At 36.0% G+C, this 23,300-nt stretch overlaps 1 pseudogene; it reads right to left on the minus strand.

The window, feature by feature from the left end:
• The window catches only part of LOC127979618 (electrogenic aspartate/glutamate antiporter SLC25A13, mitochondrial-like), a 37,343-nt pseudogene extending 22,009 nt beyond the window's left edge, over positions 1–15,334 (minus strand).
• Positions 15,335–23,300: the final 7,966 nt, after the last annotated feature.

The raw sequence follows: 23,300 nt of genomic DNA on the forward strand, positions 1-23,300 counted from the left end.
ACCAGCTACTGATAAGTGTGAGGAACATGCCGCCAAGAGCGTTCCACCTGCCAAAAATCATATTTGATTCTACAAAATCTTTGAGGTATCACAGCGGAAAAAGTAACTTGGGGAAATCACACAGAAGCGATGAAATAGGTGAGATGAAAATCTACTTTAGAATGGCTAGAAAAGTAGTAAGATGATCCACATTAAATGTTTTTATACATTTGCAGGCTCTTTTTTTCAGTCTGTGTCCTTTATGCGGTGTAGCAAACCATGGCTTTTGCAATGACGAAACTATGCTTCGGCGTACTGCTCAAAACATACGGAACCAATCAGCTGTGGGTCAACAAGAGAAGTAGACATGGAAATTCGCACGCACAGGTCCCAGCGGAGCCCAATGGCGACCTACAGCCTCTGTGGGAACAGCAGCGGTACATGCAGTCTCCCCACCCCTGGCCCGGTCTCCACAGGGCTGATAGCATCGCAGGCTGGGTGTGTACAGCAAGAGTGTGTGTCCAAGACGCAGAGCTCCATTGCAGCCAGACTATGAGGTTGTTTCACAGGTCAGCAGTTGGCCAGGTAGACAAAGACCAAGGGGTTTTTAAGGTTTTCGGTGCTTTGTTTTAAAAGCCCTCCTTGATGGGTTATTGACAAGTTTTTCAAAGTTATTTATCATCCTCTAATGAGCTAAACATGACTTATTACGACAGTAATATTACATATGTATTATGCAAAATGATTAAAAATATATATAGAAATAATGAAAATGAGTGTTAGTGAGTAAAAATCAGCAATTTAACATGTCATTATTATTATTTTTTAAGTTTATATAGTATATATATATTTTTTTATTATTATTATTATTTATATATATATATATGTGTGTGTGTGTGTGTGTGTGTGTGTGTGTGTGTGTGTGTGTGTGTGTGTGTGTGTAAAATGGAATTGGAAAAGAATTGAACTAACAAAAAACGGATTGATTTTGAAAATGGAAAGAATTTGAGAAATATGCAATTCAATATTTATTTATATTCAATTACACACATTATATATATATATATATATATATATATATATATATATATATATATATATATATGTATGTGTATGTGTATGTGTGTTTGTGTGTGTGAGTGTGAGTGTGAGTGTGTGTGTGTGTGTGTGTGTGTGTGTGTGTGTGTGTGTGTGTGTGTGTGTGTGTGTTAAATTACGCACATTCTAAAATACAAGTAATTATACTGCCCCAACAAACACAGAAAAGCAAACTTATAATCTCCAGCAATGCATTGTGGGTAATATTTTGTGTTTTTGGGGAACATAAAGTCAGCCTAATCTAGAGAGGCAAGGACAAAGTCATAACAAGACAGGAATAAAACAAAAACATTACTAACCTTTAGTAACTTCCACATCTTTGCGGTCGCCTGCCAGGGTGGTGTAGGTCTTCCTAATGAGCTCCATGTTGTTTAGCAGAGAGTTGAAGCCATTAAAGTAGGAAAAGCTGACCTGATGTGACGTACTGCCACCGGCCGCCTGCAAAACTGGCAGACGCACACACAGACATTGGAACGAAGGCATCCTTTTACGAGGGACAGAGGTGATAAATAGCTGAGAATTCTATAGAGTGCCAAACATTAATCAAGCTAGAGTGCGCCGACATCTTTAGCACTTCCACCCCACAGAGCGCTAAATAAATACATGTGTTTCACAGAAAGGCACACTGGTATTTTCAGAGGGATTCGAGCTCGAGGGCCATTTCTAATTAAGCTGTTTTATGAGAAGAGGGACATATAAAGTGGAAAACTAACATGAGGTAAATCTTTAAATAGCATCTGACAGAATACTTGGTGTTAAAAGTCACTTTGCCAATCTGATAGCAAAAGAAAATGGCGAAAAGAAAAGGCTGAAATAGGCTGAAATAATAAGCATTTATGAAATGTACAATTTTTCAAATATATCCAATGATTTCAGAGAATAGACGAAGTATGGTTTGGCTAAAATACTGCTTGTATAGTTTTCTTCAGGCCTAAGAGGGATTGGAAAGAAAAGCAAGAACAGATTGTCTCTCACTAGATGGCGCTGTGTGCTTTGCAGAACTGGTGGTGTCTACCTGAAGCCACAAAACAATCAGACCTGCTCTGAAGTTTCCTTAACCAAGATGTCATTTGTAAAATCTCTGCATAAACCTGCCCATAAAAAGTATAAACCTTCATGGAGATGGGATGAAATGTTTACACCTCCTGTCTTGTTTTGCAAGGCATCTAAATGAAAGGATTTGAGTGTATAGACTGGGTCTGACGAGCGCATTGTCTTTAATTTATTTCTAATGGCCTCGAAATTGTGTGTTTACAAACAGCTCCTAGAATCCCAAGGTTTATGGGGCACAAACCGTGGAGAAAATGACAGACTCCACTGAGTGAGTATAAAACAGACCACTCACACACACACCAAGCAAATAAATATCTCCCAGTGGTTTATGTGAAACAAAAGTCTATCACAAAACTGTCATACAGTACAACTACTGGCCGAAATAGCTAAAACATAAATAAAAATAAACAAACTCAATGCAACTAAGCATTCCTCCACAAACGGTGTGAGCACGTGGGGTCTGATGGTCACCATTATGTCCCTGAAGTCCAGAGCGGCGATGGTGCCTGTCCTGGCCTTGTCTCTTTGCCGAAAAGCCTGTCTGGCTTGTTCTAGCTGCATCTCCTGCAACACAATACATGTCAATCAGAATTCACAGAACGCTGAATAGGAGCGATTTGTACTGGAAAAATAAAACACACAGATATATTACATGCATGTGATTTTATGCATGTGATCCATTATGCACAGCTGGCCTTAATTATGTAAAAATGCTAATGTAAGTCATTTCTTTGAATGGTTAAAGCAGCTGCAGAAAATATACAAATATTAAATATAAAGACTATAAAAGTAAATATAATGATTAAATGAACCCTGTGCTAAATCAAAATATGTGAAAATATTTAGTCTAAAACATCAAAAAAGATTTATATGCATCAGCTATAATACCATTTATTTTACTTAATCATAAATGCTATTTTATTATATTTGAAAATCAAAAAATTGTATTGATTATTTTAAAAATATATTTTATTTTATATGTAAAAAATATATTGTAAATTACAAAAGTATCAGTTCATACGCTCATGGTGTTTCAATGAAATAACTGCTTTATGTGTTTGCTGTTATTTATTTTCAATTAATTTATTTGCTTTACGACATCTGCTGGAAAGACGTTTGGAAAGGAAACTCTCATTTTGTTGATTGCGCAACTCTCATCTGAAACGGCTGCAGTATCACATCAGGAGACCTTCTTACACATCTCAGGCTTTTCAAGAGAGTCGTTTTTCTTTCTTCATGCATAATTGAGCCACCGCTCCAAAACGCTAGAAATATAGGTCTGCTTTATCTTCGTATAGAAGTAATGTCTGCTCACAAAACACTGTTAGAGAAAATGTCAAAGCTTTGAATGTCACACTCCATGCTAACCTATTTCTGATATTATAGAAATGTCACTGTCCTAATAAAAATACAGCGATTACACAGTTACAGACTGTTGCCGGTAATTTCACTATTATTAACCTATTTTTCACATCGGCATACTTACTTGAATATTTGCAAATCACATTAAAGCAAAGGCTGGAAAAACAAAGAAGCTGACTTCACATCTTACACTGTACATTCTGCGGTGCTTTTCGAAAACACACAAACAATGTTTTAAACGAGGAGGAAATGCCAGTAGCAGTGTAAATAAATAAAACAAGGGCAGAGGTAGAGCAAAATATTATCTGGCTACAGATTTTTCCCGTCTTGCATTGTGCCGCTCCAGCCACAAGCATGTGGAATTGCATAATTGTGGATCTGAACCTTACAGTTTACAGTTAGTCTCTTAAAACCTTAAATTACTGCAACTTGTGAGTGTTTCAAAAGCATGCTTTTTATTTAGGGAGGAGAAGAACTGAACCCCCGAAAGCCAATACTGAAACCACCAAGGCATTTATTGTGCCTTTAATTGTCTTTGGATTCAAATAAAAACATTTGATGAGCCACCTCTGTTTGGGTCAATTGTTTCAATTCAAGCGCTGGCATTAAAACAGCTGCTTAAAAATATCTGAGAAGTCTTAAAGATCTCATCATCTATTTTCAAGTTAAAAAAATGCAGGATCTTAGACCTTTGGCTATGACTGTAATACCATTTCTGACAGCAGAGCCAGATTTCCGACATGTCATATTTGCAGGTGGTCATACTGACATGAAGTCAGTGTTGGAAAAGCATCCATTCATAAAGGAAAAAATCTGAATCTACAGCTTTTTTCTCATACGTACATGAAGCTGCTGGTTCATTTTTACAGTGCAGCGTGATATTGTATCAGTGCTGTAGTGGATAAAATCGAACAGTTAACACTGACCCGATTTTCAAATCACTCCAAACGAGCATAAAAAAGTTGCCAATTCAAAGAAGATGAAAATAAATTAAACAGGAAATGTTTTTTTTTTTCATCGTTTTCAAGTTCCAAAAACAAAATTAATCCCGTCTTGGCCACAAACACAATATCAGCGTGTTTCTCGCAGTCTCCCAAAACCCCATCTGGTCCAAGTTAAGTTTAATATAAAAAGCTCATTCAGATATAGTGAGCGTAGATGCAAACTTGGCACAGCCGACCCCTCACACCCGCTCTGCCCACTCTCAGGTCTAGACGCTATATAGGAAAATGTCTTGCACACCACAAATACAAAAGGAATACTGCTATTCTTTTTGCAGGAGTAAACCTTTACCTGTTTTAAGGGAATCGCTAGACTGCACTGAGGTTACGTCACCTAATGAGAAACAAATGCTGGCATAGGAATATAACTCCAGTGTTTCATTAATGACTAACTAGGTCAATATGCCTCGTTGTGCTGTGGGAAACGGTGCCCAGAACTGTGTGTCAATCTAGGCGAGACCCAGCACAAAGTATACCAAACAAGACATTACATCGATCTGAGCTCTGCGGCGGTGAAGGAACGTATGTGACAGGGATCGTATGAAGTGAACGTGTTTGGGCGTATGTGGCGGGAGAGGTGGGGTGCAACTGGATCTGAGAGAAATTAGACAGCAGTCATACCCACCAGCAGAAACTGAGTGAACTCCCCGTAGTTAAGGTGTTTCTTCCTCTCGGCGCCAAAGTGGAGCTGAACAAATTCCGAGCTCCAGTTAAAGGGGATGTGCTGGTGTATAGTGGTCTGACCGAGAAACTTGTTTCACATCCTCTGAAATCAGAGATAAGCCTGACGTCAGAAATGTCATTGTTGAGGATTGAGTTACAAAACGATGCATTGTTCGATTTGAGTACTGCCAAAACAAGGGTCTAAAAGTAAAACTCAAGTAAAAGAAATGCAAGGCATCAAACGGATTTTTTTGAACATGAAAATACACATAAAAAAAATATAAATTAAAATCATTATGTAATGTATTATATCAAATGAAGCACATATATTTAAGATTTGGGACTTTTGTCAATTTTAGACATTGAAATTGACTCTTTATACAGAAATTCAAATGTTCTTGCTCTTGGATCGACTCAAATCATGAAGGAGAACTTGATCCACAGGTTTTACACGAAACTGGAGTTCATCAAATAAAAAATAAAAATAGACATTTTGACATAAGTTCATTTTTCAATTCAACTGTTCACTCGTATGCTGATGATATAAATTGTAATAAAACACATTCATTCAATTAGAAAATAAAAGGCTAAACACAAGTGGCAAAATATGTCTTTGCAATGAAGATGACAATAAAAGCAAAGAAAAATGGGGTTGAAGGTTTTGCCGAGAAGCATTCCATATGGAGCGCTGGAGTTCCAACAGGTTTTTCCCATTTATGGCAAATCATATACAATAAGCAGTCATTTAGCAGATGCTTTTTATATTGCATTACAACAGAGTTCCACTATGGAGCTACTGCAGACCTTTATTTTATCAGTGTTTATGAACCTGTCAGCACTGCAAGTTTATTACCTCTAATTCACCTAATTGAAGTTGAAGGGGTAGGGTTGGCATTCATTAATTAAAACTTAAATTTTCCAAACCCTTAAAAATATCCCTTCATAATATGACTTGCAATGACAGGGTTTATTAAATGGTGAAAAACAGGCTGTTTAATGTAACAGCAAGAGACCTTTAATGCTTTTAATGACATTAAGAGGGTTATAAACGGGAGTCTCCTGTTCACTTTAACACAGAGCGGCATTTCATTTTCCTACCCTCTGTAGCACATCACTATAAAGTGACTTTGACATGACCATAATCTTAGTCAGAAGTTATTTGCTATTTATGTTGACGTGATTGCTGCAGTTGAAAAACAGGTGTATGAGACAAATACTGCCTATATGTTCTCATTACAGCTCAACCCAGATGTACCACTGACGACATGAACAACATGGGACCTTTTGAGAATGGCACAGAAACATCACCTCTAAATAACAGAGTCATTTCAATACAACTTATGCATATGTGCATGTATTATCTGATCTTATTCCCTATTGACTAAAACAGGTTGATGAAAGTCTCTTTCTCTCCGCCTAGACACTTTGAGTAGTGCATTTGAAATGAGCTGATCTGACAGGTCTCACATACAAAAGGCAAATTAGACTATTTAAGTCAATCAGGGAAATTTAACACATGAGATACACACATGCATTCTTCTTGTGCCAAGTTCTTTTGCAACATGAGTATAACTACAAAAGCAACTTCTCATATTATTGGTGTATTACTATCCTTTGTTCTTATTCTCGTCTGGAAGCAGATAACCACAATGAATGTAATGTGGAAGACTATGCTGATGTCCACTAAGGATTGTTTTTGAATATCTCTGGCAGTGGACGAATAAACCTGATTAAGAGTTTTACCTTTCCTGATCCTGTAGTACTTCGCTAAGTGACAGGAATCTGTCGTTCTAAGCAAGCATTCAGATTAGACTACTTAACATTAACCCTTTGTTTTGAGGCCAGTGACTGAACATAAGGTGTTTTGGAATTATACTTGATAGCCTCACTGATTTAGACATTCAGTTGGTCTGATTAGCCTACAGTTTAGGCCAAAACAAGGATATTCATGTAATGGAATTTAAAATTAATTTCTATGCTTGAAATTCTTAGAAATTCTAGTGATGAAAAAGGCAAACAAAAAAGCACAACAAAAGAACAAGAGAAAGCAAAGCAAAGATAAATAAAACATACAAACAAAAAAACAAGAAAAAAAAATCAAAGAAAAAACAAAAAATCAAAGCAAAGAAAAACAAAACAAAAAAGCACAGCAAAACAAAACACACACAAAAAAACAAGACAAAGGCAAAAAACAAGCAAAGAGAAAGACAAAACATAAAAGCAAAGCAAAGCAAAAGAAAAAACACAAAATAGAAAACAAGACAAAAAGCAAAGAAAAGAAAAGGAAAAAAAGGGATGCTTTTACATAAAGTGAAGTGCCTTATAAGGCTTTGAGTGACTTAGCCTTTATAAATCACTGCAAATGTACATTAATAAAAGACTCCAATGTTCAAAAAACATTTACATTTACTATTACACAGCTTTTCTGCCAAGTTATAGAGTTAATTCTCTTAACTTTAGCCTGTTTGACATTGTCAAACAACACAACAACTAGGCCCATTTATACGGTGGTGGTCCGTAACAGAGTAGCTTTACTTCGTTACTGTACTTAAGTACATTTTTGAAGTATCTGTACTTTACTAGAGTAGTTTTATTTTGAGTAACTTTTACTTTTAATTCACTACATTCCAGAGCGTAAGATCGTACTGTTTACTTCACTACATTTCATATAAAACATTTCACATGCTCCGACACGCAGAAGTGGTGTCTGGTTCAAGAACGAAATTATTCTTTTCAATGAACCTTTTAAATCTGTTCGTAAATCGCATCAAACAATCCGTTTACGAACTGGAATGATCCGATTGAAGCTGTTTTATAGTCGACAACTCACTGATTCAAATGAACCGTTTAGTGCAAGTCTCCAGTGAACTGAATTCACAAGTAAGAACCGGAAGGTCTTGTGAGCGCCTGTGCGTCTGATGTTGCTAAAAGTAAGTTATTAATTTCGAAATTTAGGATTAATTATTGCAACAGAAAATCATATTTAGGTCAAAACTGTCAGTTGTTTGTGAACTAAATCTGCTGTAAAGAGTGATCTATTTAAGTCCACTGAAATGCTTGAATGCAGACACATCAATCAGTGTCTCAGTTTTAGGTAAAAAAAAAAAAAAAACACTTAAAATAATGAAGATTAAATAAAATAACTCATGCATGTTCAAATTCCCTGCTGCCGTCCAAATATTTGTATTCAACCAGCTAGATCTGGGAGGAAAATAAAGCATGTGATATTCAGAACATGGTTACTACAGTAATTATCAAAGTGGGAAGTGATGCCCTCTGGGGGCATTTGACCAGGGGTGTTTTTACACCACAGACAAGGTTTGAGAAGGAAAAAATCATTATAAATTATATCAATATAATTATATTTTCCTTAAAAAGTTCTTCCTAACTTCAGCGCTTATTCTCATATCATATATAGCTGTGATGTTCTGCAAAACAACAAACTTCAAAAAACTTTTTCTTCCTGGTGAAAATCAGATGGTCATCTCTGTTTTCTCTCAGGTACATCACAGTGTAAGCTTCACAGTGAACCTTATTCTCGTCAACGTAGTCCATATCAACAATAAAAATATATCTTGACTGCATATAGTTGTTATTTTGGGAAAATCCCAGGTATTTTGAGCAGTAGGATTATAAAAAAATATGTGCTAATATAAAATTAAAGTAAGTAGCCTAAATAAAATTGCTAAATCTATCTTTCGGTACATAAACAATCGAGTACTTTTGTACTTTCAGTAAAATAGAAAAAAAAGAGTAATTTTACTCGTACTGGAGTAATATTTTATTATATGTATCTGTACTTTTACTAAAATACTTGATTTGTGTACTTGATTTGTCCACCACTGCAAACAGAACGAGTGCAATCACAGGTGGACATTTATGAACATTTTACAACGGCTTGAAACAAAGCTCATCCAATCAGAATATTGAGCTGGTTTTATGAAGAGTGTTATACACTCACCAAAAGTGGCAATTTCATTTCCAGTTTTGTCAAAGAGCTGGAAGGCAACCATGAGGAGAGCATCCGGAGTGCACAGCACCGACTCAAAAGCCAGAAACTCCTGGAAGGAGAGCAACCTGATGGAGACAAACAGACTTCCAGTCTACATATTGTGGACACTTCACTCCACCAGCCTGGCATTACATTATTGAATGATGAGAGGGTATCACTCACTGATTACTGCTTCTCGTCGCCAAACAAAAAAAGGTAGCACATATTTTCATTGTGAACACTTGACACTTGAGTGATTTGTTCAACTGTAATTATCAGCCTAAAATTATGATGTTCAAAACATCTAAACACACAGTCCAGCTTCGATTCTAGGCCCAGAGATTAAGTGAATGACAAAACAATTTGATATAACAGGCTATTCAATGATCCCGATCTTGATTGAAGTGCTTCCAATTTGACTGTCAAATGTCATTACCTTACTGAAAATGGGACCAGTTCATATAAGGCCCTCAGGATGGGAAGTCGGTAAAAAATGTGATTGCAACAAGACATGCTGCAGTACAGTAAGGAAATGTTCAGGAAGTACTAGTATACACATACACTACTAGTCAAAAGGAGACAGTGACTTTTATTTTTTTCTTCAACAACTTTTTATGTATAGGCTTATACTAAAATGAATATATAAACTTAAATATATAGTCAAAAAATTTAAATATTTTAAAATATTTTTCTAAATATATTTCTATACAAATTATATAATAAATGCAATAGAAATTGTATGTCTGTATTGATTTCTATACAAAACTATTTTTTTCTCTCAATGCAGAGTTGAACCAGAGTAAAAGAAAATGGTTTGCTATTAATCAGGTGTGCCCTAACTTATTCTGCATGTTTTGAGAAAGCGTTAGGAAGCCTTGTTATATTTCCACTATTATTAAATATATCAATTTTAAGATTATTTTATTAGTTCCTACATGTGTGCTCATTTTACAGTAAGGATAAACAGGTGCTATTGTTCCAAAAATATTCAAGGAAACCTGCAGAAGGATTAAAAATTTTTTATAAATAAAGGGGAACACCACTACTTCTGCAAATGACTAAAAGTTTGAATCATAATGGAGAGCATGACATTTGCCGAACATGAGAAAACACAAACATGCACACTACCGCACACATACACACGTATCTACCTCATCAAATAAGCAATTTCAGCATTCATCGGAAACCCTGGGGACCATGCAATCTAGTCTTTATTTAAGCGCAGTTCAAAGTTGCCTCAACTCCATTATGAATTTCACAAATGGATACAGCAATTACTCGAGGTCACTGCTAACGAGCAGTCCCAATGCATGCATCTCTAATTTATTTCAATTTCCAGGGAGCAATGATTACATTTTCGTGGCCACTCTAATTAATTTTGTTACTGATGAAATTTAAAGGAACTGAGAATTTGCGCGCTTCCAGCATGCCAAATCAGCCACATTGTGGAGTCAAGAGTAATTGTTTTATTAACTAAGCTGACAGTAGGAGAACAGGAGCCTGCTGTTTCAGAGTGGGTGGAGAGCTACAAAGGCGATCCGCTGGGCCCAGGCGTCGATGATTAAAAACAAAAAGCAATGAGAAATGATACAGATGCTGCTGCTTTTACTAAAAGAAAAGTCTAGTAAAACTCAGCAAGTGATTAAAATGCATCTCCGACACCAGAAACCATTGGAAGGATATGATGGACTTCTAATCACCAGATGGTATTGCTTTCATTTCAGATCAGCTTGATGGTCACTGTAATTGATTTTGGGAGTGTATCTGCATTAAATACCCTTCTATCAACATGCACAAAAATGAGTTGTGCATGTAGTTTTCCCAGCACTATGCCAGACGTGAGGCTTATGATGGTTGATTAGCAGTTCCTTGACAACTAGAGAACAATTACGCTGGTACACAAACACGCCAAGATGCCATAGCCATGAAAAACAAACTAAACTGAAGCTCGAGTAATAAGGCCAATGCGAAACATCTTCCAACCATCAACTAAAATGGCACAGAACCAGAAGGGTAACATGGTGAATGCAAATACTTTTCTCATATATGATACTGAAATGGTTTAATAATATGGGCAGTTCATGTGAAACTGTGTTTTTTCCAAACTCAAACTGAAAGACCTTTTCAAACACACCACCATTCGGTTTGGGGTCAATAGCTTTTTTGATTATTATTATTTTTATTTAGCAAGGGCAAGTTAAATTGATCAAAAGTGACAGTAGAGACATTTCAAATGTTACAAAATATATATTTTTTTCTTAAAATAAATGCTGTTTTGTTCAACTTTGAATTATTAAAAAGTCCTGAAAAAATGCTTCACATTTCCCACAAAAATATTAAGCAGCACAACTGTTTCAAACACTGATAATAAGAAAAATTTATAGCTGAGCACCAAATCACATGAAGATTGGTGCCTGAAAATCCAGCTTTGCCATTACAGGAATACATTTCATTTTAAAATATATTAAAATATTATAGAAACCTGTTATTTTAAATTGCAAAAATATTTCACAATATTACAGTTTTTATTGTATTTTTCATTAATAGATGCATACTTGGTAGGCATAAGAGAGCCATTTCAAATTGTTTTAAACTCTTGATCTTACACTGCATTCATCAAAACTCTGGAGAGAGACATATAAACCAATAAATGTGTTGTTTATTTTGCATAGATCTGTAAAATCAATTTTCAATGTGTTATGCTAATCACACTAGGCATACGTTTTACAAATCATTTCCCAATATCTCCCAGCGGGTGCCACGCACCTTTAAATTGTGTTGTTTCTCAAAGAGAAAGGTGCTGGTAAACACTGTCCTTAGCAGAAACACTATTTACAGACTTATTATTTCAGTGGTTTAGCGTAGTAGCTTTTATCCGTGACAGGTGAAGAGAGAGCACCTTCAATAAGCTCTGGCCCTGTCATTGTCACTGACAGACGTGGATGCAGAGGGACGCAGGCTGGTTTAGTTTTCCCTGAGTGCATGCCTCAGACCAGCCTGAAACCACATGGGCACGGACTGCCATTTTCTCAGCATGCGCTCTTTACAAAGTTTTAACCCCCAAGAGGCTACGGAGTTTCACACTTGAGGAGTTTTTCCATCAGAAATGGAGAGGGGAGAAAAGATAGAGGGAGAGAAGGAGAGAATGTCTGGCAGATCTTTGAATCAGCAGGGAAGTCTACATGTGTTGAATGAATGATTCAGAACCGTTGGCAGGATGCCGCTCAAACAGGGCTGAGTGAATAAAGGAGAAGTGATTCAGTGCCTGATGGATGTCACCATATCACTTGATTTATTCCAGCTCAGGAGGAGGTAGAAAGTGCATCATGCTGTTTGCATCCATCTCATGAAACAGAGATAACCTGTGAATCATCTCAATCAGATGAAAACCTACCTCGGTTGTAAAACATGACGTGTTTCGAAAAAAAAAAGAAATGCACCCGCACAAACAGATTTTTTTTTTTTTTTTTTTTTTACGATTTTGAAAACATTTCAACATTATAATGAGCTTCATTTGTACATACATTTATTTTTACAAATATGAAGCTCTGTAAGGGCTACGCTCCATCATAATTCTGGGACGAAGGCCTCCATTTGCAACAGTCCACAGTCCTGACGCCATGAAGGTCCCGACCACAGCCGGCACTGCGACCAAACCTCAGAAGTCCATATATATCAAGATTTTTATTTAACTAGTTCAGTAGCCCACATGCATTGTGCGAATAATATTAAAAAAAGATCAACCAAAAAGTCAATGCTTACCAACATACTCTATGAAATTTGTTCCATAATCTTGATTTAATCAAACAACGCTCCTATATTTTTTTACTCAAAGCCTTGCAAATAAATAAAAAATGATGTTCAGAAAGAGAGCTCGAGCCATGATTCCATAATAGTTATCCGTTAATAGCTGAGATGCAGCAATTTATCCATCCTCAAAGTCGCACAAAGCATGAGAGCTGAATGGCACAGGCAATTACAGTGCGTGTGTACCTCTCCCGGTCTATGGCAGCCCTAATAATGTGTGCCGCATGACCACATGCACTCAGCGCAGAACGCGGCCCGGCTGGTTGCCGTGGTAACGCACAATCTTTTTGGACTTACGCTTGCGTATCATTGGCCATCATTATGTATCATTAAAAGCATACATATTAATGCAAAAAGGGGTTGAGCCGTGCTGCCTGAATGGAGCAGCACCTGAACAAAGTGTGGCGTGTTAAGATGTCTGACCCTTCATCCTAATGCAGGATTAAAAGCGGAAGATACCGCGGCATAATCCACATCCATTTCACAGCAAAGGCTTTGTTTATGAATCAAATGAAGTATACGCTGTAATTTACACAAGTCGTGAATTATTAATGAAAAACACAAATTCACTTGGTTATTGTCATTTAACAACAGTGATAAATAAACAGAATTATTTAGGGGGCATTTTTGTTTTGTTTTTGGTAGCACAGTTTGATTTGTTTCCAAACTATAACCTGCTAAAGGCTCAAGTGTGACATAAAAATTTAACAGCAGCAATAGAAATAAATACTAACCCATCTTTGGTGTGGTCCACAACACCTGCCAGTAAACCAGTGGCCTCCTTGGTAAACTGTCTGTCTGTTTGTGCGTGAAGACACAAAGTCCTCTGAGGACATGAAGTGCTCTCTATTCTTCTCCACACTGGCAAACTGTGAAGGGAAAAAAACTGGGCTAATATCTTATATGTTGAGGCCACTGCAGTACAGAATAGATCTAGAGAATAAAATACTTTGTTATGTGTTTGTTCACAAAATATCTGATTTAAATAAAATATGATGCATGATATACAATAAACCAGCAAACTCAAAGCAGTCATTGAAACAGTTACTTAATACAGTGATTGTGCAATGCATAATTTCATGATTATTAAGAAAGTGTGGCAAAATACACCCCAATATCGCATCGTCACAAATATTCCAAATTAATATAATCAAAGAAAAATGACCTTCATAGTTAAAGGCAACATGGACAAACCATTGTACTATCATTCAGAAGGTACTTTCTACTCTTTATGGCAGGAAAGAATCTTTCCTAAGGAAAGAATAAGTTTGATTATTGAAAGAAATATTAAGCGTGTGTTAATTTGTTGCTGTTATATTCATTTAAGATGCTACTTAAAATACGTCATTCATGCAAAGTCCTTCTTGTGCATTTAAGGAACTCCACTTCGCATTATATTCATGTGAACTTACTATGAGTTCCATGCGGTGCTCGATGGATTTTTAAATGAATCCTCAGGTTTTCTTTCTGTAATGAGAAATGTATTAAAGGGTTACATCCGACAGACGTATATGTCATTGACACCAGTGCTTAAATTTTGGGCTACAGCTCCCGTTCCTTCATTTCCAGACTTTCACGGGAGATAAGCGATGACATACTGTACAAACTGTACCTTCAAGAAAATGGCCCTCTTTATCATTACCTGTAGAGACAAACACATTGTGAACTACATTCATAATGAATCTACATATACATATATGTATATGTGTGTGTGTGTGTGTGTGTGTGTGTATACATACATACATACATACATGGTGCAATCACTTAACATTATTTTAGGATTGAGGTTTTTTTATAATGACATTCCAGTGGTAATACTGATCATATTATATGTACTAAGTGATATTATTATTATTAAAAACATCTTCTTTGTAAGGAACCCAAGCAAGCACTTGTAATGTCAAGCTCAACTTCAGTTCACTTCAAGAATGTTTAGCATCCTATAAACCCCATGAGACCCATTCAAGTACTCAGGCAGACGCTGGACAGTCTATCTGCAGGAGTTTGATGCTTCATCCGAGCTCTCTGAAGTGCTCTTATTATGTCTCAGTCATTGAGAGACGCTAACATTCACCCAGGACATTAGTAGACTAACTAGCTCTGTGTCACATCGGCTGCTGTGCACTAAAGTTTATCAGTTAATCTCCAGTATCCTCCGATGACGTTTTTGGGATATATACGTATGCCTCACGATCAAATACTGAGCTCTTTTCGTCTGCAGAAAGCCTAGCTGTTTCTGTGCGAGAATAGCGCTTACCTTTCCTGTATGCTCAGCTAGCGCACAACTAGAGCAACAGGGAGACTTCTCGAGCTTGATGACGTTTCCATGGAGATCACGTGCGGGACAGCGTTCATAGGAGCAGTAGAATGCCCCTTTCATTTTTATACATTGTATACCATAACAGTATTTTTTAATAACATTGATCATTCGTTAGTTATCACAAAAGCAGGGGTGATGATTGTTATTATTATTTTTTTAAGAGGCCGCTGTTTTGATTTGAGCAGATGTTATTTGTAATTTTCCTTAGAGATCTTCACAAATTTTCCACAAGAATGTACAAATATAAATCAATATTTAATTATTTCCTAATTCGAAAAATGTCAAAGAAACATATATTGTAGTATCACTTTAATATTTCAGCCTGTCATTCATTTCTATTAATCTCAGACAAAAAGCCATTAATAACATCATCCTCTAGGACTAGGTGATCTAGATGATCTATTCTATATAGTAGTATACAAATATCATCAATCATTAGCAGTTGATGAATTATGTGATGTTTTGTCGAATAAGCTTATTTCATAGCCTATAACTACTTTAAAACACTCACTCTATTAAATGAAACAGCAGAAACGGATGTGATCATATTAACTTCACAACTTCACATTCATGCTGCTGCTACTGAGCAATGTTTTAGTGACTGATTGTGACCGAAATATGTTTTTTGAAAATCTGGCATAAAAACATGTTCTTTCTTAAAAAGGTACATAACTCAAAAAGTAATGTATAGCAGAAGGAATCAGACCCATGATGTGCTCGTGATGAAGAAATATGTTAAGCAATGGCAAATAACTGATGTTATGTCGTCTAACGATTAATTCAAATGAAATACACTCTTTTGAGTTTTAATAAGCTAGTTATGAGTTATAAGTTGAAACTGACAAATATATTAAATTAAATAAATAGAGAGCTGGGTGACATATGGGTGAAATTCTAAATGATGAAAAATAAAAAAAACTTAACCCTGTTTTTCATCTTGGAAATGTAACAAGTCTTCCCCATTCTGTCTTCATATGCTTTTTTATTCAACCATTGACTGAGCAAAGAAAGAACAGTTATATTTTTCCTTGGTATAAAAACAATTTCAAAAGGAGGAAAGGGTTTCTGACAGGAGATGGTCTTCAGAAATAAAATGCATTTTGAGCTCAAAATAATTCAAAGGGTTTTTCTGGTGGCTTCTGGGATTCTTGAAGAACCAGTAGGAACCACAGTATTTTTCACAGCAGGCTTTCTCCAAAACTCAAATGGGCCTCACAGGGGAAATTCTCTTCCCCCAAATATCCATGGCACCAGCTCTATTTTTATTCAGAAATGTGACCCTGGACCACAAAATCAGTCTTAAGTGTCAATTTTTCAAAATTTAGATTTATACAACATCTGAAAGCTGAATAAATAAGCTTTCCATTGATGTATGGTTTATTAGGATCAAGCAATATTTGGCCGAGATACAATTATGTGAAAATCTGCAATCTGAGGGTGCAAAAAAATAGATACTATAATATTACTAATTAAAAATTACGTTTTTATATATTTACCATAGGAAATGTACAAAATATCTTCATGGAACATGATCTTAACTTAATATCCTAATGATTTTTGGCATAAAAGTAAAAGCAATCATTTTGACCTATACAATGTTTTTTGGCTGTTGCTATATATATATATATATATATATATATATATATATATATATATATATATATATATATATATATATATATATATATATGCACAATAATTCCCTATATCAAATAATGATTAAAACTTCTCTGTGCTGGCGAAGTGTTTGGATTATTTTGCCGAACCAGTAGACCTTTGACACATCTTGGCCAGGGTCGCCTTCTGCCTCTCCTGGGACAAACACATATTTGAAGAAAAAAGCTGAAAGGGTAGACTTCTCTTGGAGCAAAATCCCCCTATTTCAGTTGTCTAAACTGAGAGGTTTAAAAATAGAGCTACTTATAAACAAATGATTGAACCACTTTGTTGCTCTTTACCACTGGAGTGTCTCTAATAATGGTCAGCGACTTGGGACTCCAGAGGTCTCTAAGGTTAAATACCTTCTGTTTTAAGTAACAGGGGCATAGAAATGTGGTTTACAAAGTTGTGTCTATTTGAGATGTTGACAAGTTAATTATAGTCTTTTAAGTGCTGATGAAGGTGACTGACAGGATTTAACTTCTCGTTGAGCTTGTCTGCCTCCTTTAAGTTCTGTATCTGGTCATAATCAAATCTTATGTCCTTTCTAAAAATTGGAACCCAGGAGGATTACATTTTACAACAGCTCCTTTGCTGCTAATTTACTACAAATCAAGGTTGTGTAAATATAGTTTTAACATTTAATGTTAACAGCTACTGTTTTAAGCACCACTAACAAGACTTTTAAGCATTCACATAGAAATGCACTGTATGCCATTGCTTTTTCCCTTTTAAAATCTTTGTCATGCAACATTCAGAAGTTTTTGCATTCTTTTATACTGTTTTTCACTCTCTATCTCTAATGTCTGTTTTATCTTTGTCTTGGAAAGATGTCAAACTAAATTAGTAGGGAATCAGATAACATATATATATAATTCCCCTGACAAAAACAGAATGAGCACTATGGGCCTTGACGGACACAAAAATAAATCTGTTTGAACAACATCCCACCAGCTAACTTTGTATGTCTGGTTCAATTCAAAGTCCATTACTAAAAAAGAGGGCCGACAGTAGTTCAGTGATAGAATATAGACAAAGAAGCAGTAAGCAACTGTTGTTCCCAACTAGACTTAAAACCTGACTTAGGAAAAGTCTGACTGATCTGTTTATGTTCACAGAGTAAAGTGAGGATGAGACCAACGTTAGAAGCTGTTCACTATTTATTTGCCATACTTCCCCAGCATTTACACTTGTACACAACACATCTGTATGCTACAGTCACCTGAACCTGCTCACTCCGCTTTGCAAAAGCCCCAGAAGTCCGGCTCCTGAATGAATCTGTTTAACATCTTTCAGTTCAAATGAGTGGCTACACTAAACATGCTTTGGGGCATGTGGGATGGGCTGAAATTGCCCTTCTGGAGGGACGGGCGGATGCGCCGGGGCAGTTTGAGAAGGTCCAGGCAAGCAGGCTTTAGCCATTTCCAAAAACAAGAGCCCACACTCAGACCTGCAACCTGAGAGGACGAAGAGTAGTCTACCTCTCCACCTAAGTGAATCCAGATGCTGCCCACAAACACTGCAGAGCGAGTCAAAGGCTCCGGGCTGCACTCTTGGACCTCAGATTCCTGCTCTTTCTCATAGCTGCTGATCATAGGGGCTGTTCAACAGCAGTGTGGGAGGGAAATGATCAGCTTCGTTCGTCTTTGAACAAAACAAGAACACCAGAAAATCTTTAAGTCTTTTCCTTTTCCTTCTCCCGAGGACATACCACCTGGCCACAAATCTAGTTACACAGACGGTGCTGGAAATCTGGAAAGTTGTTGGATTGCATTAGAAAAACAAAACAAAACAAAAAAACTTCTGAAGCATAGTTAAAATACAGGACAATTTATATATTGTATGTATACATATTATTATATCATAGATATTATGTATAAAAATTGATATTAGTGTAAGCGGGTACTGATGTGCTACTGCACATACCGAGTCAAAACATTAGATATTCTATGTTAAAGATTTGGACAACAGGAAAAGCACATCTTAGGGGATGAAAGGGTGCGCATCAATAAATAGCTCTTTTCTTTTTATTTTGACATCTGCATTTTGGATGAGGAACAAAGACACAGCATAGTGCGGTTCTCATGGCTACAGAGTGGCCCGTACAAAATACAAAACAAAAATCACCAAGGATGCATCATGTTACATGTCACTCAATCCATTTCAAGCTAAAACGAACAATCCTGCTCACTGTTCCGTCAGAACTGACGGGAGCCTGTAAGATGAGAGGACAAAACGTGTTCTCATACATCAACTACAGAGATGAGCCACTCCAAATAAAAGAGAGAAAATCTATTATTCATAGACAATCTATAATATTGTAATAAAAACCCATAGACATCACAATGGAAATCTCCTCCGATGTAATATCATTATAGCATTTCCCAGGATAATCTATGAATACAATATCCTTGTATATGCAAGATTTTAATGACGCACTGCCATATGTGGACTCTTGTAGTCTGAGCCGAACAGAAGAATGAGTGCTATTCCACACACTCTGCTTTCCTTGATCAGAGCATATGTAAGCCAGCACAATAAGCAGTGATTCAAAGCTCGCTCTCTCCTGCCACGACAGAACAGCGTTCCTTAGCAGGGAGCCCTTCAGTAACATGTGTCACTTCTAATTTGGACGAGCTGCATGATGGCCACCAGACACTCCATCATGAAACACACACCAGTTCTTTGTTTGCTTATGTGTTTCTTTCATTTCCCAATCCCAAACACAGCGGTATGAAAAAAACCCGGCACATTTTCCATTCCATTTCAGTAGGCGTTGCCTGCTTTGGCTCATTTTAAAGAAGTTTGCCACTCAGAGGACAAACGTTTAAATTAAAGATGACTAAATGATGACTAAATTTCCCAACATTGAGTAAAAAAAGCTTGAGTTTGCTTTTGAAATGAGGTTGACAAATGTAAGATTTTGGTTTTCCCATCCTGTTTTTGGAAGGAGAAAAAGCAACGTGAATGGGTCATTAATTTGCCTTGTATGAATTACCAGTGAAAGGAGTGGATTATTGAATCCTAAAAAGGAGGGGGTGTTTTCACTGCAAATTCCTATTACTATATATGTATAGTAAGGAATCAGATGAGCTTGATAGCATGTCAACCACCTGTGTGTCTGTGTGTGTGTCAGACGGAAAGAGAAAAAGAGAGATAGAAAGGCTCCACATGCCTGAGCGGTTTGCTGAATTTGTGTCTTGCCTGAGGGTGAGATTTGGAACATTGTTGTTGTCTCGTGAGCAGACAGCCGCTCACACATGATAAATTGTTTCCTTGTTGAGCTCGTACTATAAGTCTGTGCCTCTGCCAGGCCTCCCAGGCTCTCAAACCCCCAAAGCGGCAGTTTTCCGTATTTTACAGTTGCACTCCAAATTTCATTTGCTCATGAATCTATTGGCCTCAGCGCAGCTTATAGTTTATCCTTATTTAGTTGTCAAAATCAGCTATAAAAGCTATTTAAAACTTGAAAAAAAAAATCTAAACACATTATATTCATTTTAGTAGAGATGAACTGAAATATCTCCATGATCTTATCTTTAAAACTTGTAAAAGTGACACCCATGATAAAAAAAATGTAAAAATAAAATAAAAATGTTTGATCCAAAGGTCATATTTTTTCACAAAAGTCAAATAACTCATAGTAAATTTAAATGTACTTAAATATATATATATATATATATATATATATATATATATATATATATGCATATATGTGTGTGTGTGTGTGTGTGTGTATCTATATCTATATCTATATCTATAGCCTATTTTTTTGTTGTTGTTAACCTAACTGAGACTTGTTATAGCGCCTATATATCATTGCTCTTTTTGTTGTTTTTGATTGCTTCCACTGTCCACATTTTTAAGTCGCTTTGGATAAAAGCGTCTGCTAAATGAATATATGTAAATGTGAATGTTATATATATACACATATGTACATACATGTGTGTGTGTGTGTGTCTATCTATCTATCTATCTATCTATATATATACATATATACATTCATATATATCTATCTATTTGTCTATATATATATATATATATGTGCTTAACAGTAATAATTAGTAGGTGTGTTCAAAATTTTTACTGGTATGTGTATATATAATACACATATTATACACAACCGATACCTTCTGTATTGTAATTCATATAAAGTATTATCAGTACTTTCACTTTTAAAAGCAATTTGACAAACATGAATGGTTTTAGAGAAAGATGAGGTGTAGCTCACACCTGTAAGGTCATACAGCATTTATCTTAGTTACTGTGGAAATGAGAGAGCTTGAGCGAATGAGATGATTAATTAATAACAATTATCAGTGCTCTGATAATTCACTAGCGAGGATAACATCAAGAGTGCTTAATTGCCCCGACTCGTCTTGATGTGCTTTCCTCCTGACTGTCCAGGGTTATTAAGTGCGGTGGGTTGCCTTGATATGTTGGACATGCTTAAAATATGATTGCGGGACTGATGGAATAAAAACAACCTGTAATTGCTGGGTATCGCTGAGCTTGAAGATGATTTAGGGACTCAGTGGGGAACTGCATAAATAAACAAATAAATAAAACCTTTCCACATTTTAAACAAACCACTTAGACCATTTCTAGCAGTGTAATAATATGACAACAGAATTATTTAACCATAATTAAAGCACTATGCTTTCTGGAAATACAAGTCTGGATTTGATATACAAGTCTGGACTTCATTTAATCATTTTAAATTAGCATAAACAGTAGCATTCATATAAAACAGAGAACACTGTAAAGGATGTTCATGCTGCACTTTACACTTTGTTGTGTTAAGCTGTCAAAACATACTGTCCGACCATGCTTTTCTCCTAACATTTACATTCATTTAATTCAGAAATCAAATTGGATTGTAGCTAAATAAAATAGCAAGTAATATTTTTGATAAGAACAACCTGTCTTATTAGTTTCGTATATATAAGCAGCCCGGAATGTATTTCAGCATAAAGTTGATAGAATTCGATCTTAAAAACATTTGTTATGCTGTTTTTTTGTTTTTCATATAGGCTCAAATTTTCATATATATAAAAGATTTTGAATCAGTGAACATTATTTATATATTTATACATACATATACAGTATATACATATACATAATATATATAAACGGAAGGCTCTTATGTGCACTAAAGGTAGACTTTATTTGATCAAAATACAGTAAAACAACAACATTGTGAAATTTGATTACAATTAAAAATAAATGTTTTCTATCTTAGTGTATTTATATTTTCATTTATATTTAATACATTTTAAATATAAGAAATATTTATATTTTATAAACGAATACATATTTTTGTTTAAAATATCTAACATTTTATAACATCAAAGACTTTTCCAACATCTCTCTAGCACAAAATGACATCCAAAACAACCGCTTTGTTTTTACAGTGACACAGCCAAACGCTGACCTACGCAGTGGTCACATTCCCAAATGCCACAATGAGCCTTACAAGCAAAATGAACAGCGAAGAAAATGAAAGGTAACAGCTCTTTTCTTTTAGTGCCACTGTCCATACAGTGGAAAAAGAAAGACGGACAAAGAAATACATATAGAGAGAAAAGGGGCCTGAAATGAGGTTAACACACTCACTTACATCGATTCATGTCCTTTTAGGGTCTCTCAATAGGGGAACCCTCATCTGTGTCTTCAGAAGTTATTTTCCACCCTCAATAAACAGGCCAACCATTGTCACATGGAGGGCTCTCGTTATTATTTTTTGAAGTAATTACACCTTATTATCTGTGTTTACTTTAGCGAGGGTGAGTGCAGGTGTGGGACAGGGAGTTGTGGGTGGTGGTGATGGGCCACACTGCCTGAACAGTTGCCCCTGTGACTCATTTTTTTTTTCTTTCACTCAAGGTTTGGGCATTGTAGCTGTGCTCTGCCACTAATTTCAGACCCACAAAAGGAACGTGCAATTAGGCCTATTATTGCAGCAGCTGCGCGCTCCCTGCACGACGGCCCCCTGGCTTCTCTTGGCTCATAGTGGAGATGTTTGCTGTGGTCTGTACCCCCAGTGCGACCGCAACACCTATCCTATGTGTGACAGAAGCACCGCAGAATAAACAAATAAACTGGACATAGGTTATCAGTATATAAATCTAAGTGAGGGTGTGATATATATATATATATTTTTTTACCACAATAAAACAAATTGCGATGTTAGAATTAATACAAATGGTAGTGTGAATATAGTATAGCCTATATCGGGTTGGTGTGTGTATGTATGTATTTGAGAATTTAAAATATAGATTACAGATCTATAATAAATAAGCTTTCCATTGATGTATGGTTTGTTAGGATAGGACAATTTCTGGTCGAGACACAACTATTTGAAAAT

Source organism: Carassius gibelio, chromosome B19, assembly GCF_023724105.1.
Source record: "Carassius gibelio isolate Cgi1373 ecotype wild population from Czech Republic chromosome B19, carGib1.2-hapl.c, whole genome shotgun sequence".
Lineage (NCBI taxonomy): Eukaryota > Metazoa > Chordata > Actinopteri > Cypriniformes > Cyprinidae > Carassius > Carassius gibelio.